Source organism: Salmo trutta, chromosome 14 (genome assembly GCF_901001165.1).
Source record: "Salmo trutta chromosome 14, fSalTru1.1, whole genome shotgun sequence".
NCBI classification, from domain to species: Eukaryota; Metazoa; Chordata; class Actinopteri; order Salmoniformes; family Salmonidae; genus Salmo; species Salmo trutta.
In genome coordinates, this window is record NC_042970.1 from 43,794,034 (window position 1) to 43,810,686 (window position 16,653).

Below are 16,653 nucleotides of genomic sequence, written 5' to 3' on the forward strand. Positions count from 1 at the left end.
GGAATGGAAGAGCTGTTACCATTCAAACAAATGTTTCTGTCGAACATGTATCCCACCTTCATTACCTACTTGGGCCCTGCCGCCCACGTTGGCTTGCCTATCTTACAACTCAGAGAGCTTGCAAGCACAGCTTTTGAGGCATCAAAAGTTCACAACGCTAAGAGCCCTGACCACTCGGTTTTGAAGTTTGACCAGGAGCACTCACTCCAGTTAGAGGGTGCATTATCAGGTATTGGAGCGTCGAGAGATGACGCACAACAACAGTTTCTACCACGAAACCATGGTTCCAATAACCTCCGCGGTCGAAATAACTGTAAAGTACGTAGCCATCAACATGACTACCGCTACAATCGACCCGTTCGCTACGTTCCTGCACCCAACCCACAAAAAGTGTCAGAGCACAAGGGTAACAAAGGGTTGAAGGACGATCAAAACGTAGACCAATGTTCTCCAGAAGTCCCACTACGGGAAGAACTTAAGCGAGAACAATTTGAGAAAAGGGTAAAAGATAAGTCACAAGGACTAGACGGGGAATTACCGGACACCAGGTCCGCAGGAATTAACACCCATAGCATGGACGTTAAAGTTCAAATTTCTCCCGCTCTCATTCAAGACCCTATCCAGGGCCGGCTTGATCAAGAAACAAGCCCCCGGGCTCTGTCTATAGACTCCGATACAAAAGTTGCGAAGATAAAGGTCAAACTCTTAGTTAAAGCCAAGCCCACTCAAAATCGGAAAAGTCAATCTGCTTCCATCTTGAACAGACATGGCACATCACGTCGTTGCGAACGACCACTCCACTTTGTGGGGAATATGTCCACTAACCACAAATCTAAACGGCCATACCTGGAAACAGTCCTGGAGGACTGCTTAGCTTGTCATGCGCTAATTGATTCGGGTGCGACAATATCACTCATCTCTCAAACATTGTTTGATGATCTAAAAAGGGCTTTGAAGCCAACTAAACGTTGGTTAAAAGTGGAACGATGCGACACTAAACTTCAAGGGGTCACTCAGACTACCTCGCCTCTCACATTGAGAGTCATGTTGAAACTACACTTCCAGGACGTATCGCTCGTTCACCCTGTGTATGTTACCAGCCTCGAAACTGTACCCCTGCTACTTGGAGCAGACTTGATGGATCGGTTACTCCCATTGATGGATTGGAAAACCAACCAGGTATGGTCACAGGCCACAGTGCCTTCTCCACTGACCACACTGTCTCCCCCTAAAGCTAGCTGCAACGCTGTCCTTCATGAGGGGTATCTGTCGAAAGCACCCCTTGGGAAAAAGACGTTTAGAAACCTCTTGATACAGAATCCGATCCACGGAGATAGTACGATATCTCGACACATTCCATCAGCCGACCATTCTTTTCATGATTTCGAGCCAGCTGTCTCTGTGAATAAGCAACTTCCCGCCTCCTTGCAGTCGTGCAATACGATAGTTGAGATGAACTTCTCTTGCCCTTTGGACACTTCCGCAAGCACTGCGGCCATCTCAGCAAGTAAAACATTGATGCACAGAGTGTACTCTGCTTCCGATGATACACCTTCCGCTTTGTTGGGGACTGTCACCCCTTACAATGACACTAATGGCGTCAGTCCAGCAACTGACCCGATGACTCCCACTGGTGAAACACTTTGCGATATCACAGACCGATATCCTCGTCTCAGTTTGCAGTGTAATGAAGAGGTTGCCACACGCGGACGCGGTGGGGACTGACATGCCTCGACAGCCACTGAGCGTTTTGCAGCACAAACACCAGGAGATTTGGTTGAAAGGTTACAGCCATTCTCATAACGCGGCCGCTGAAAACTCGTACGTAGGGTCCGATCTTGTTTGCGCATCGGACACCAACACCACCCGCTGGTGGGGGGTCCCAAGGCACAAAGGGGGGGAATAGTAGCCCAGACTCATGATGAGCCTCATCGAGGCCGGTGGGGGGGTCAAGACTACTGACAACACCGCACGAGGCCGCCAGAGCATAAATCAAATCTAGATGTAAACTCTCCTATGAGAACAGTGAGGAGCAGACAGGCCCCTAGATGGGGATTATCTTAGAAGACATCTAAGATAGTACTGAGGTGTATCACACTGGTCGTAAAGGAAGTCCAGTGGACTTGTCCACCTCCAAAACAAATGGCATCAATAATCATTCTTTGCCATGTGTAGGTTCAACTACAATACAACTAGTAAAATGCTCCAATCATGTGTTCCGGTAGATAATATTTCAGAATAATCGGTAGGATAACTGGTCCCCTTGAGTACCAGTACCAATACTAGCAACAGTCAGTCCCGCTACAATCAGTAAGAAGGTTAGAGACCTAACCAATCAAATTACCATTGACAACCGCGACATAGGAGTCACTCAGAGTGCAACACGTGGAGGGGAATCTCCAGTGCACTCTCCCAATGGTTAACACACATGTCACTAATAAATAGGACCCTCCATTCAGGAGGAAAATTATTAGAAGTCATTAACCATGATCACACCACGTATGACTGGTCCAATACTTAAAGAGTACTTCCGTCGTGAGGTTAGCTCCTCCGTGGATAACATAGCTATGAAATAGACTTCATACCTATCGCCACTACAATAGTGGAAGACACAGTGACTTGTAGAAAAACTACTACAGACTCCCTTGACACCAATTCTGACTGACCTCCAGGCATTGACCTGAAAATTACCTGACTACGTCAGACTCATTCTGAACAAGTTGTAATCTGCCCGGATACTTGGTTTTCTTCCCTTGACATGCGCGCTTGTGTAAGCATAAGCGCACATGCACAACGGAACATCCAATTAGGATTTATGCTAGGACCACTTAAGGGCCCAAGCAATATACCAGCCTTAGTAAAGTTGAACATTTACTTCTAGGCCTTTGACTCTACAGCACTCACCAGTTTTCTTCCCAGAAGTCCATAGGTCATCCCTGTAGACTGCACAAAACTAGTGCATTACAGCTGTAGACTTATCATATAGTTATCAACTTAGGATAGCGCCTAAGCAACACACCAAGTAGGAAAACCCTAGATATGGCATTAGAGACAATGCCATGATAATCATTTTGCCAGAACATTGGACGTATATAGAATACAGTCCAATTAGATGATTTTTTTGTGTGAGAACTATATTTTGTATATTTTTTTTGTTTATGCTTTCATTCCTTTTCGGTTCAGTTCCTTTGACACTTAGGAAGTGATAGAGCCATAAAGTCCCCATACAACCATCACTTAGTGCCACAACGCCGCTCATTGGGGAATGAATGTAATTATATATATTTCATGAGTGTGTGTGCGTTGTTAACATCTGCCTAAGTTACTGCCCAGATCTTCCAGTCTGGACGACGGGTCCGGAACGGCGACCCCAAATCCGGACACCCACGGCCTATCCTTGTGGCAGCATGCCGCTGTCAGAGAGCCTACCAAGGTAAACCACCAGAGGGGGGGACCGCAACGGCGATCACCAACCAGGACATCCCCTGGCCCTTCCTGGGGTACTTTGCAGCTTCCAGGGAACCTACCAAGGTACACCACTAGAGGAGACCGCAACGGCGATCACCAACTGGACATCAGCTGCCCATCCTTGTGGTGGACTGCTCCGCTTCCAGAGAGCCTATAACAGTTCAACCACCAGAGGGGACTGCAACGATGATCTACCAACGGGACATCACGTGGTCATGATTTTATGTTGATTTGTAACTTGCAGGATAAACAAGATCCAAACCACCAGGGGGGGTATGTCATGACGTTGGCCTCTTTGAGTACAGGGAGGACAGTTGACCCCCTCCCCCCCTTGCACCATCCCCCAACCTACCTTCCCCCACCCAGTCCCTGTGTGAAGGAGTTGTAAAAACTCTAAGAGGAGAATCTCTTGCCACATAGAGAGACACAGGAAATTCTTCCAACTCACAGAATTGGGGAGCCAAGCGACATTTGTGTTCTGGAGAAGGTATGAAAGATTGGTGAAGAATCCAGCTACGAACTGGTCCGCTTGGTACAATTTTGTGATACTCAGAAGAGACAATATAGCCATATTACCATAAAACTGTTTATATAATAGCCTCAGCGATGAGACTTGCATCCACATGGTTGTATAGAATGTATTAATAAGGATAAAGCTATTTGTGATACATTGAGATGCTGTGTACTGATGTTAATGTGATAGAATGTATTTATGTTCAAAGATTAAATCAGTCATCGGCACGCCCCCCAGGGACACAGACAGGACCAGGCGTCATTTGACAAGCCTGTTCTAGGGTCACCTATAAAACCCCCACCCTGATTTACTTTCTTCAGACCAGGCCTCCACTCCATGGCGAGTTGGCCAGTAGGTTTGACCATCCAATTCCTATACTGAAAGTGAACTACACCACGTGGCTAACTTTAAGACTATCGAGACCGACAGAATAAGAACAAGTCTTTGATATTAATTAATAGTCTGCAGCTAGAAATTATATCATTGAACGCGAGGACCGACGAAACTGTCACGTCCTGGCCAGTATATAAGGTTAATTGTTTTGTAGTTTGGTCAGGGCGTGGCAGAGGGTATTTGTTTTATGTGGTTCAGGGTGGTGTGTTTGTTTAAAGGGTGTTTGATGTAGTATTTCCGGGGTTTTGGTTTATAGTCTATGTTTATGTATTTCTATGTGTAGTCTGGTGAGTGTGTTTCTATGTTGTGTTGATTGGGGTTGGGACTCTCAGTTGAAGGCAGGTGTTGTCTATCTGCCTTTGATTGAGAGTCCCATATATTGGGGTGTGTTTGTGATTCGTGGGTGATTGTTCTGTGTTAAGCTTAGCTTGGCCAGACTGTTTGTAGTTGTTCGTTCGTTTCTTTGTTATTTTTGTATGTTCATTTTTGAGAGTAATAATAAATCAAGATGAGCATACACGTACCTGCTGCGTTTTGGTCCTCCTTCACCGACGACAACCGTGACAGAAACATCCATTCTATGACGACATTAATGAATGTCGCTCTGAAAGATCCATTCTAACCGAGAGAGAGAGAGAGAGAGAGAGAGAGAGAACGCGGACAAAACTCTCCAACAGAACAGAACTCTCCAACAAGGATCCCGAGGACACCCTGAGCGTAAATATATATTGATTGCAATCGTTCCCGAATGAGTGAGCGTTCATGTGCAAAGGATTAGCATATCAATTGTTAATATTAATGAACTGTGTGCCACAGCTGACCTTTTATGATCCATTGTTCAACAGGCCGACCTGCCTGTTTAGCCCACAAGGGCACATTCCTCTACCAATTCTTTGTGACGATAATTACTGTTTGTATGTTTTCTGTTAATTACTTAGTGTAGTAAATAAATGATTTTAAGACAATTGATGTATGGATGATTTTAGTAAAGACTGGGTTCGTGCAGATACAACAATTTACGACGTTTGGAATGAGACTGGACGCGAAGTAAAATACACCATTTAAACCAGAAGATAATCGGCCTATACTATAATATTATAATATAGGAAAGTTATATTAGGAAAATTATAACTTTGTAATCTGAATATTTTCCTTGGTGCCCCGATCTCCTAGTTAATTACAATTAAACGATTAATCAGTTTAATCGCGTGATAATAATTACAGGGAGTTAATTGATAAACATGTCTTCAGTTTAATGGTACCCCAAAGACACGACACCCGCTAGTGGGACACCGATCCTTAAAAACGTGCTCCATGGCTAAATATGTAGTTGCTTCAAGTTGTGTTTCTTTTATGTATTGTGCTGTCATCAACTCCAATTCGAATGTTAGTCCGTTATAGCCTAGTTCGTTAACTAGCCTGACCCATATTCGCTAAATATTTTTGAACATGTTTGCAGTCTACATTGTTCTAATTCAGTGCTTCTCAATTATTTTCTGTTACGCCCCCCTAGGAAGAAGTAAACATTTCGCGCCCCCCCAACTCTCCGCCGCGACTGTAAATTGTATCATTTGTCTATAAAATTGTTATAAGTACACCTCTGCATAACATTGTATGCTTATTAACATTAAATAAAAATAAAAAAGAAAGAAATATAGATCAACTTACAACAAAGAATAACTTTATTAACATTGTTTTTTTTAGTTTGTAACAGAAAAGACTTCAAGTGCATCAATTTGCCTGAAATTTAAAACAAAATTAAACCCTTATTTAAACTGTAAACATTTTTTGACCATTTGATACTGAAAAATAAAATAAAATATAATCAATAAATAATAATAAATTCAAATTGATCAGCAACATTAACTCAGGAGCACAATATATGAAACATTTTGACCTATAAAACAAAAATGAATAAAACAATTTGTGCTGATTTTTTTTTTATCAAAATGAGGAAGTCAGGATTAATGGCTACAATGAGCACGTTTTGCAGAGCACAGCTTTTCGAAGCGGGGTTTGAAGCATCATACTGCAACTCTCAGCTCCTGCTGAATGTTTAGCTGGGACCTGTACTTGGTCTTCAGTGCAGCAACAGCAGAGAAGCCAGTCTCACAAAGATAAGATGTTGCAAAAGGAAGAAGAATGCCCATGGCCCTCTGCCCTAAGAGTGGATACTGCCTCTCTACACTCAGCCAGAATTCACTCAGTGTCTGTGATGTGAACCTCAGTCTCAATGTGGAGTCAGACGTCATATCAATGAACTGGTCCTCCTCTGCAGAGCTGAAACCAGTTGGAGCTGGTGCATTGAAAGGATCTCTCACCCAGTCATATTGGGAACTGTTTTCAGGGAAGTACTTTTTAAAGAATCCCATCAGTGATGAAATATGCTCCTTAATATATGGAATCACTGAGGTGGCATCATAGTCAGTAGTGTCAACAAATTCATGCAGGTTCTCGAATAAATCAGTATTTCCTTCATCAAGTCGCCTGCCCCACATTGCAAGCTTTCGAGTGAAAGAGCTGATCTTGTCTGTGACCTGAGGGAGGTGTTTATCTTTCCCTTGAAGCTGTAGATTTAGTTAACTTAGCTTTCCAAATATGTCACTCAGGTAGGCCAGTTTTGCCAGGAAGTTCTCATCACAAAATTTTTCTGTGATGTCATACTTGTGCTCCTGCTCCAATAACATTCTTATCTGCTCTCTGAGCTCAAACTCGTGACAAGACTTTTCCTCGTGACAGCCACCTTGCTTCACTGTGAAACAGCACAGCTTGATGTTCAGCTCCCATCTCCTCACAAATAGCAGAGAAGACTCTTGTTTTTAGTGGTCTGGTCTTTATAAAATTGACTACACCTACAATGTCAGTCATAACCTCACTTAATTCAGAGGAAAGGTGCCTTGATGCCAGTACTTCTGTGTATAACACAGTGTGTCCACTCAGCATTAGGTGAGGCCTTCTTGATGAGTGCCCAAAGTCCTTTTCTCATCCCTGCCATGGTCTGTGCACCATCACTGCAAACACCAATGCAGTTCTCCCACTTTAGCCAATTCTCAGTCAGGAAGCAGTCCAGCATTTTGAATAGCTCTTCAGCTGTGGCTCTGTCTCTGACATATTTACAAAAAAGTAGATCCTCACACAGGGGAGTTTGTCATGTCAAAACGTACATAAGCGATAAACAAACAGTCTTTGTTGCTGTCAGTTGCTTCATCGAACTGTAAGGCAAAACGTTTGTCTTTGAGTTTATCTACCAGCTGTTCTTTAATATCGTTAGCAATGTCATTTATACGTCTGGCGACAGTGTCATTGGACAGAGGGATAGTTTTTATTTTTGCAGCACTTGCGTCATCCAGCATGACAGAGACCATGTCTAATGCTGCAGGCAGTATCAGCTCCTCTGCTATGGAGTGGGGTTTTTTCACTGAGCAATTTGGTACGCCACCTTATATGATGCTAACAGTGCTCGCTGGTTTACTGAAGTAGCATTCACAAAGCGGGACGATTGTTGACAATATTCGGCACGTTTTCGCTGAAAAAACTCAAGCGGCTTATCAGCGTGATTGGGGTGTAATGTCTTTAAGTGACGCCTTAATTTATTTGGCTTCACGCTGTCTGCTGCCAACATTTTTAGACACTGTAAACATACCGGTCTTTCCTCGTCTCCCACCGTAGTCACAGTGAAGCCAAGCGCTACATACGCTTCGTCATATTTCCTCGTCTTAGCTTTCGGGAGACTTACGTTTGTCTCATTATCTCCGTCTCTCTCCGCCTTTCTTTTCATCCCTGTTAAATATTTTTCCATGGTGTCTCTTAAGGGTTTGTTATCTGCACTTCATATCTCCTGCTCTGTGCTGTGTGCTCTTGTTCGGTTAAAAAAAAACTACTACGCGGCAAAAAAAAGCGTGTTCCCCGGGGTCACGCGCCCCCCCTGGCATCGCTCCGAGCCCCCCCAGGGGGGCGCGCCCCACTATTTGAGAAGGACTGATCTAATTGCATGGCTTCAATATGGAAATACATTGTTAAACATAGGCTATAGTATTCAACTTGATATAGACCTTCTGTAAATAGTAGTCTGGACATGGATATGCAAAACGTACTCAATAAACAAGATTAAATTCACTAGACTATTGATAAGGCCTAAAAAGACTTCCATTCTCATTATAAAACCAATTAAACTGAAAAAATCTGTCTGTTTTTTAAACTAACAACAATATTTCTCAAAAGAATCAGGTCAGAACTTGATCTTAACTTGACTGCTCTTTGTCGCGGATCATTTTTCTGCTGCTTCAGGAAATTCAAATGAGCCTCGAGTCTTGAGTCCCTGAAAGAGCAGTTCTCTTTCTCTCCATGCAGTGGCAGTCGAGTCATTGGGATCAGGGCTTGCTATCAAAATAATTGTCTCTCTCGCTCGCTCAAACGCTCGCTCAAATGGATCTGAAATGCAGCCAGATCTAGGCTACGACATACAAGTGTCAAGTGTATCAAAATTCAATCGTGGCCTAGGTTAGTCTAGTGGTTAGAGTCAGCGTGGGTTTGATTCCGGCCCACGCCCTTCTGGCACAATTAACTCAGTCCCCCCCGATTGACTTGATTCATTTACACATTTAAAATATGGACAGTGTATGGATTTAGCCCCCGGTCTTGATAAGAAATTACCATACCAGAAACTTTTGGATAACATAAATAGGAAACAAATAAATTAATAACAATAAGCTACGCCAACAGCTTCTATTCATACCGTGTCGGATAAATTGTCACTGTAGATTTGACGTGGTAAACGAGGAAACACTTAATTTATATTGTACAGAATACTTGCCATATAGATAAATCACCCTTATTCTGTTCAAAAGGGACTAAGTTGTTCCGATTACAATACTAACCAGAAGATGAACATATCTTGAAAGACTTTGGTTGCAAGCAGGACTAACGTTAAGGTAACACTGACATCTTTTAGGAAGCGGTAATGAGGTGAACAATAATGGTTGCAATTGAGATCAGTTGTGCGGGTGAATTTAGCACGCACAGTTTAACGATCAGTTGTAGATAATCTTGTGCCATTGATGGTTTCAATAGGCCCCTTGTTATTTGATTATTTTCCAGTAGGCTACATTCTGTAGGCCATCGTTAGCCTATCCATTATTACATGACGAAAGGTGTGAAAAACGATAGTAGGCTAGCCTACTGTTTATGTTTCCCTGGCTGAGTTGATGAGCTGATTTGGGCCATCAGTTGATTGACAGATGTAGGCCTAATGTAGTATGATAAACTTTCCTCCAGTGTGGATGCTTTCCCACGTTTTATAGTTAGACTATGTATAATTTGTCTGTAACAAGGGTCGTCTAAAGGAGACCAAGGCACAGCGTGTATAGTGCTCATATTTACTTTTTAATGAATACACTTCAACAAAACAACCGACAACAGTTCCGTCAGGACACTTGCCAAAACGGAAAACAACTACCCACAAAACCCAGGAAGAAAAACCCCTACTTAAATATGATCTCCAATCAGAGGCAACGAGGACCAGCTGCCTCCAATTGGAGATCAACCCAAAAAACAACAACATAGAAATAGAAAACCTAGAACACAAACATAGAAATAGAAAACATAGAAAAACACAAAACACCCCCTGTCACGCCCTGACCTACTCTACTATAAAAAATGACATATTACTAGGGTCAGGACGTGACATTGTCAATATAGTTATGGGATTTGGTGTGGATTGAAAGCCTGTATTGTGTGTCTTTAATATTTATAAAGAAATATTTATATTTGTAAAGCTGTCAAGAAGCTGTCAAGATGTTTATGCAATTGAGCCTATCCAAAGACAATTTTGTTGAGCTGTGACACTTTTCTTTGATGTGTAAATTATTAGACTATTCATTTCACTTCTTGGAAACATTTAAATAAACGCAATGAACTCGTGGGCCTAATGTGGCTTAGGCTGGTCACTAAATGGCCCAGCACTCATGAGGCTCGGAGCCAGGGGGTGCGCTGCACTGTCGTTGTACCTAACCATAAACATCAACGCCTTTCTTAAAATCAATACACAAGTATACATTTTTAACCTGAATATTTAGCTAATATTGCCTGCTAACATGAATTTCTTTTAACTAGGGAAATTGTGTCACTTCTCTTGCGTTCTGTGCAACAGAGTCAGGGTATATGCAGCAGTTTGGGCCGCCTGGCTCGTTGCGAACTGTGTGAAGACCATTTCTTCCTAACAAAGACAGCCAACTTCGCCCACCCGGGGATGATTTTAACAAAAGCGCATTTGCGAAAAAAGCACAATCGTTGCACGAATGTACCTAACCATAAACATCAATGCCTTTCTTAAAATCAATACATAGAAGTATATTTTTTTAAACCTGCATATTTAGTTAAAAGAAATCCATGTTAGCAGGCAATATTAAACTAGGGAAATCGTGTCCCTTCTCTTGAATTCATTACACGCAGAATCAGGGTATATGCAACAATTTGGGCCGCCTGGCTCGTTGCGAACTAATTTTCCAGAATTTTACGTAATTATGACATAACATTGAAGGTTGTGCAATGTAACAGGAATATTTAGACTTATGGATGCCACCCGTTAGATAAAATACGGAACGGTTACGTATTTCACTGAAAGAATAAATGTTTTGTTTTCGAAATGATAGTTTCCGGATTTGACCATATTAATGACCGAAGGCTCGTATTTCTGTGTGTTATTATGTTATAATTAAGTCTATGATTTGATATTTGATAGAGCAGTCTGACTGAGCGGTGGTAGGCAGCAGCAGGCTCATAAGCATTCATTCAAAGCAGAGCAAGGACCGCGGCTTTTGTGGAGCTGTCACGATTCCCACAGACGGTGGCGCCCCCTCCTGCTCAGGTGGCGCTCGGCGGTCGTCGTCACCGGCCTGTTAGCTACTACCGATCCCCTTTTTGGTTTTTCCCTTTTTTTGGTTTTGGGCACCTGTGGCCAATTAGCTATTAGAGGGGGTATTTAGTTTAGCTGGCCCGTCCGTTGTTTGTGCGGGATTAATTTTGTTCATTGACGACGTGTTGTTCGTCGGCTTTACCTGGTCGCCTATTTGTATTTATTCCCTATTCCCCCTGCACTCCCTAGATAGCCGACCATTAGGGTCAGGGCTAGTCAGGGAGTCTACGGTGCCACTGGACATGGTAACGCAGGGGAATCATAAGGAACGCATTAGTTTTTTCCTTATTGATTCGCCTGCGTTTCCGGTGGTGCTGGGGGTCCCCTGGCTGGCTGGTCACAATCCCCGTATTTCGTGGAAACAGGGGGTTCTCCAGGGGTGGTCAGAGGAGTGTTCAGGGAGGTGTCTAGGAGTTTCCATAGGTGCCACGTCGGTGGAAAGTCCAGACCAGGTGTCCACCGTGCGCATTCCCCCTGAATACGCCGATTTGGCGATCGCTTTTTGTAAAAAGAGGGCGACTAAATTACCACCTCATCGACAGGGGGATTGCGCGATAGTTCTCCAGGTTAACGCTGCGCTTCCCAGGAGTCACGTGTACCCCTTGTCACAGGAGGAGACGGCGGCTATGGAGACATATGTCACGGAATCCCTGGGACAGGGGTACATTCGGCCCTCCATCTCACCCGCTTCCTCAAGTTTCTTTTTTGTGAAGAAAAAGGAGGGAGGTCTGCGTCCGTGCATTGATTACCGAGGTCTAAACGCTATCACGGTGGGGTTTAGTTACCCACTACCTCTTCATAGTGGAGGTGGATGCATCCGAGGCTGGGGTGGGTGCCGTGCTATCACAGCGCTCGGGTACGCCATCGAAACTCCGCCCCTGCGCTTTCTTTTCGAAGAAGCTCAGTTCGGCGGAGCGTAACTACGATGTGGGGGACAGGGAGTTGCTAGCGGTGGTCAAAGCCCTGAGGGTGTGGCGGCACTGGCTTGAGGGGGCTAAGCACCCCTTTCTCATCTGGACCGACCACCGAAACCTGGAGTACATCCGGGCAGCGAGGAGACTGAATCCACGTCAGGCGAGGTGGGCCATGTTCTTCGCCCGGTTTAGGTTTACCATCTCCTATAGACTGGGTTCCCTGAATACTAAAGCCGACGCGCTGTCCCGTCTCTATGACACGGAGGACCGGCCCATCGATCCAACTCCCATCATTCCAGCGTCTAGGCTGGTGGCACCAGTGGTATGGGAGGTGGACGCGGACATCGAGCGGGCATTGGTGTTGGAACCTGCGCCTGCGCAGGTGCCCGTGGGGCGCATGTATGTGCCGCTCGGTGTTCGTGATCGTTTGATTCGGTGGGCGCACATGCTACCTACTGCGGGTCATCCTGCTGAGGCGAGGACAGTGCGGAGTCTAAGGGGGAAGTACTGGTGGCCCACCTTGGCTAAGGACGTGAGGTCCTATGTCTCTTCCTGTTCGGTGTGTGCCCAGAGTAAGGCTCCTAGGCATCTACCGAGAGGGAAGTTACAGCCCCTCCCCGTTCCACAACGACCATGGTCGCACCTGTCCATTGACTTCTTGACAGATCTTCCCCCCTCTCAGGGGAACACGGCGATTCTGGTGGTTGTGGATCGGTTCTCTAAGTCCAGCCGTCTCCTCTCATTGCCCGGTCTCCCTACGGCCCTGCAGACTGCGGAGGCCCTATTTACCCACGTCTTCCGGCACTACGGGGTGCCGGAGGACATTGTCTCTGATCGAGGTTCCCAGTTCACATCCAGGGTCTGGAGAGCGTTTATGGAGCGGCTGGGGGTCTCGGTCAGTTTAACCTCCGCTTATCACCCCGAGAGCAATGGGCAGGCGGAGAGGGTGAACCAGGAGGTGGGCAGGTTCCTGAGGTCGTATTGCCAGGACCGGCCAGGGGAGTGGGCGAGGTATATTCCCTGGGCTGAATTAGCCCAGAACTCACTTCGCCACTCCTCTACTAACATATCACCCTTTCAGTGTGTGTTAGGTTACCAGCCGGTCCTGGCACCATGGCACCGGAGCCAGACCGAGGCTCCTGCGGGGGAGGACTGGGTCCAGCACTCCAAGGAGACCTGGAGAGCCATCCAGGACTCACTAAAGGAGGCCAGTGCGCGGCAGAAGAGGAGTGCTGACCGCCACCGCAGTGAGGCGCCCATGTTCGCACCGGGAGACAGGGTCTGGCTCTCGACCCGGAACCTGCCCCTCCGCGTGCCCTGCCGGAAGCTGGGGCCGCAGTGTGTGGGGCCTTTCAAAGTCCTGAGGAGGATAAACGAGGTGTGTTATCGGTTGCAACTCCCTTCCTATTACCGTATTAACCCCTCGTTTCATGTGTCTCTCCTCAGGCCGGTGGTAGCTGGTCCCCTTCAAGAAGATGAGGTGCCGGAGGTCCCTCCGCCCCCCCTGGACATCGGGGGGTCCAGGGGGGGCGGAGGGACCTCCGGCACCTCATCTTCTTGAAGGGGACCTGTGGCCAATTAGCTATTAGAGGGGGTATTTAGTTTAGCTGCCCGTCCGTTGTTTGTGCGGGATTCATTTTGTTCATTGACGACGTGTTGTTCGTCGGCTTTACCTGGTCGCCTATTTGTATCTATTCCCTATGTTTGGGAACTTTTGTTTATTCTCCAGTGTTATTAAAAACACCACTCCCTGTGTTCGCTGCTTCCTGCGCCTCATTCCTCCTACACGACTACCGAAGCCATTACAGGAGCGATGGGTAACGATGCTTCAAAGGTTGCTGTTGTCGATGTGTTCCTGGTTCGAGCCCAGGTAGGGGCGAGGAGAGGGACGGAAGCTATACTGTTACACTGGCAATGCTAAAGTGCCTATAAGAACATCCAATTGTGAAAGGTATATGAAATACAAAAGGTATGGAGAGAAATAGTCCTCTAATTCCTATAATAACTACAACCTAAAACTTCTTACCTGGGAATATTGAAGACTCATGTTAAAAGGAACCACCAGCTTTCACATGTTCTTATGTTTTGAACTTAAAAGTTACCTTTTTTTCATGGCACATATTGCACTTTTACTTTCTTCTCCAACACTTTGTTTTTGCATTATTTAAACCAGATTGAACATGTTTCATTATTTATTTGAGACTAAATTGATTTTATTGATGTATTATATTAAGTTAAAATAAAAGTGTTCATTCAGTATTGTTGTAATTGGCATTATTAAAAATAAATTTTAAAAAAGTAAAAAATTGGCCGATTAATCGGCATCGGCTTTATAATCGGTTGACCTCTACTTCTTATATGTCAGAGGTGGTTTCCCTTCCGTTGGACTTCAATATCCTACAGTGGGGGGAGAGGGTGGGAGAGAGGGATAGAGAAGGGGAGGTATGGAGAGGGGGAGAGAGAGAGGTCAGAAGACAAGCAAGGAGGGTTTACAGTTGGAGACACAAAGACACACACACACAGATGACACACAAACACGCACACAAACACAGCCAAGAACGAAAGCAGGCATTGAAGTACTTTGCTTTCAAACACTCACCACTGTGACCCACCTCTTGACATCATAGAGTGTGTGTGCCACGGTGGCATGTATGTTGAGTCCCTGCTCCCTGGCCATGATGCGGTGCTGCTGGTCCAGCTGGGTGTAGTGGGGCTCTATCTCAGTGTCCTTGCTGAGCTGGGTGATGCCCCACTGGGCCACCAGACGCATCACTGTCCCCTGGTAGGGCCCCTGGAGCACATACAGCCTGGAACCCAGGGCCTGGAGGCTACGGTGGAAGGTAGAAGAACACATCAATATGATTTCAAACCAATCTGTGAGGACCGACCACTCATTTTCCAGTTCTGTTGGTGCATCTTGTTGCTATTAACGTTTCTAGAGACCAACTAGTCCCTTTCATAACATATTGAGTTTCTTACAGAAAAAGACAAGTACAGGCAAAGGACAATTCCAAACAATCAATTCAGAGGTTATTACAGTGTAATTACCATGTAACCATATCATTTCTAAAATACCTGACAATGTTTAGCCTGGGTACCAGTCTGTTTTGCCATCATTCCACTCCTTGCAGCTCCTGTCATGCTAAACATCTTTGGCATATGACACAGAGTACAACATTTACATTTTACATTTAAGTCATTTAGCAGACGCTCTTATCCAGAGCGGCTTACAAATTGGTGCATTCACCTTATGATATCCAGTGGAACAAAGGAGTGGAATGTTAGCAAAACAGACTGGTATCCAGGCTAGGTAACTGTATGTGCTACAATAAACCCTGTATCAGGATACCCAAGTTAGCCCACTGATCTGCAGGGGGAATCTCCAGCGCACGGCCCCAGTGCGCATGTCCAGGATGAACACGGGGTACACACGCGCTGATGACTCCAGGGCCGCCACCAGGGACATGTTGTCATGGAGACGCAGGCCCTTCTGGAACAGGTGGATGATTCAGTGTTGGCTCATGGTGTTAGCTGGTTGGATCTGGTTGGCTTCTTATGCAAACACACAACAGTGTGTGTAGGCTCAGCGACAATCAAGCTCTTGATTGATATCTGTAGGAGAGGAGGTAGAGGAAAAGAGTTCAATACTAGCACTTTATTTTCAAGTTAAATAAAAAGCCATGTTTATCAGAATAGATAAGGAAATGCCCCAAAAAAGGTAGGAGACCAACAGACTTTAGAGGTTAGAGTGGCAAAGAAAAATGCTGTATTATTATAAAAGAATAAAGGGAACATTTTTGGCAGATCAAAGAGATGGGACTTGACAATGACTAGTGCTCCAGAAAGTGGACAATTTCTTAATCTACAGTGCCTTCAGAAAGTATTCACACGCCTTTACCTTTTCCACATTTTGTGGTGTTACAAAGTGGGATTAAAATGTATTTTTTGTCAACCATCTACACAAAATACTCTGTAATGTCAAAGTGGAAGAAAAATTCTAACATTTGTAAAAAAATATATATACAAATTATATATACACTACAGTTCAAAAGTTTGGAGTCACTTAGAAATGTCCTTGTTTGTGAAAGAAAAGCACATTTTTTGTCCATTAAAATAACATCAAATTGATCAGAAATACAGTGTAGACATTGTTAATGTTGTAAATGACTATTGTAGCTGGAAACGACTCTTTATGGAATATCTACATAGGCGTACAGAGGCCCATTATCAGCAACCATCACTCCTGTGTTACAATGGCACGTTGTGTTAGCTAATCCAGGTTTATCATTTTAAAAGGCTAATTTATCATTAGAAAACCCTTTTGCAATTATGTTAGCACAGCTGAAAACTGTTGTCCTCATTAAAGAAGCAATAAAACTGTCCTTCTTTAGACTAGTTGAGTATCTGGAGCATCAGCATTTGTGGGTTTGATTACAGGCTCAAAATGTCCA

At 44.7% G+C, this 16,653-nt stretch overlaps 1 pseudogene; it reads right to left on the reverse strand.

The window, feature by feature from the left end:
- The window catches only part of LOC115147815 (cryptochrome-1-like), a 28,564-nt pseudogene extending 12,854 nt beyond the window's left edge, over nt 1-15,710 (reverse strand).
- Nucleotides 15,711-16,653: the final 943 nt, after the last annotated feature.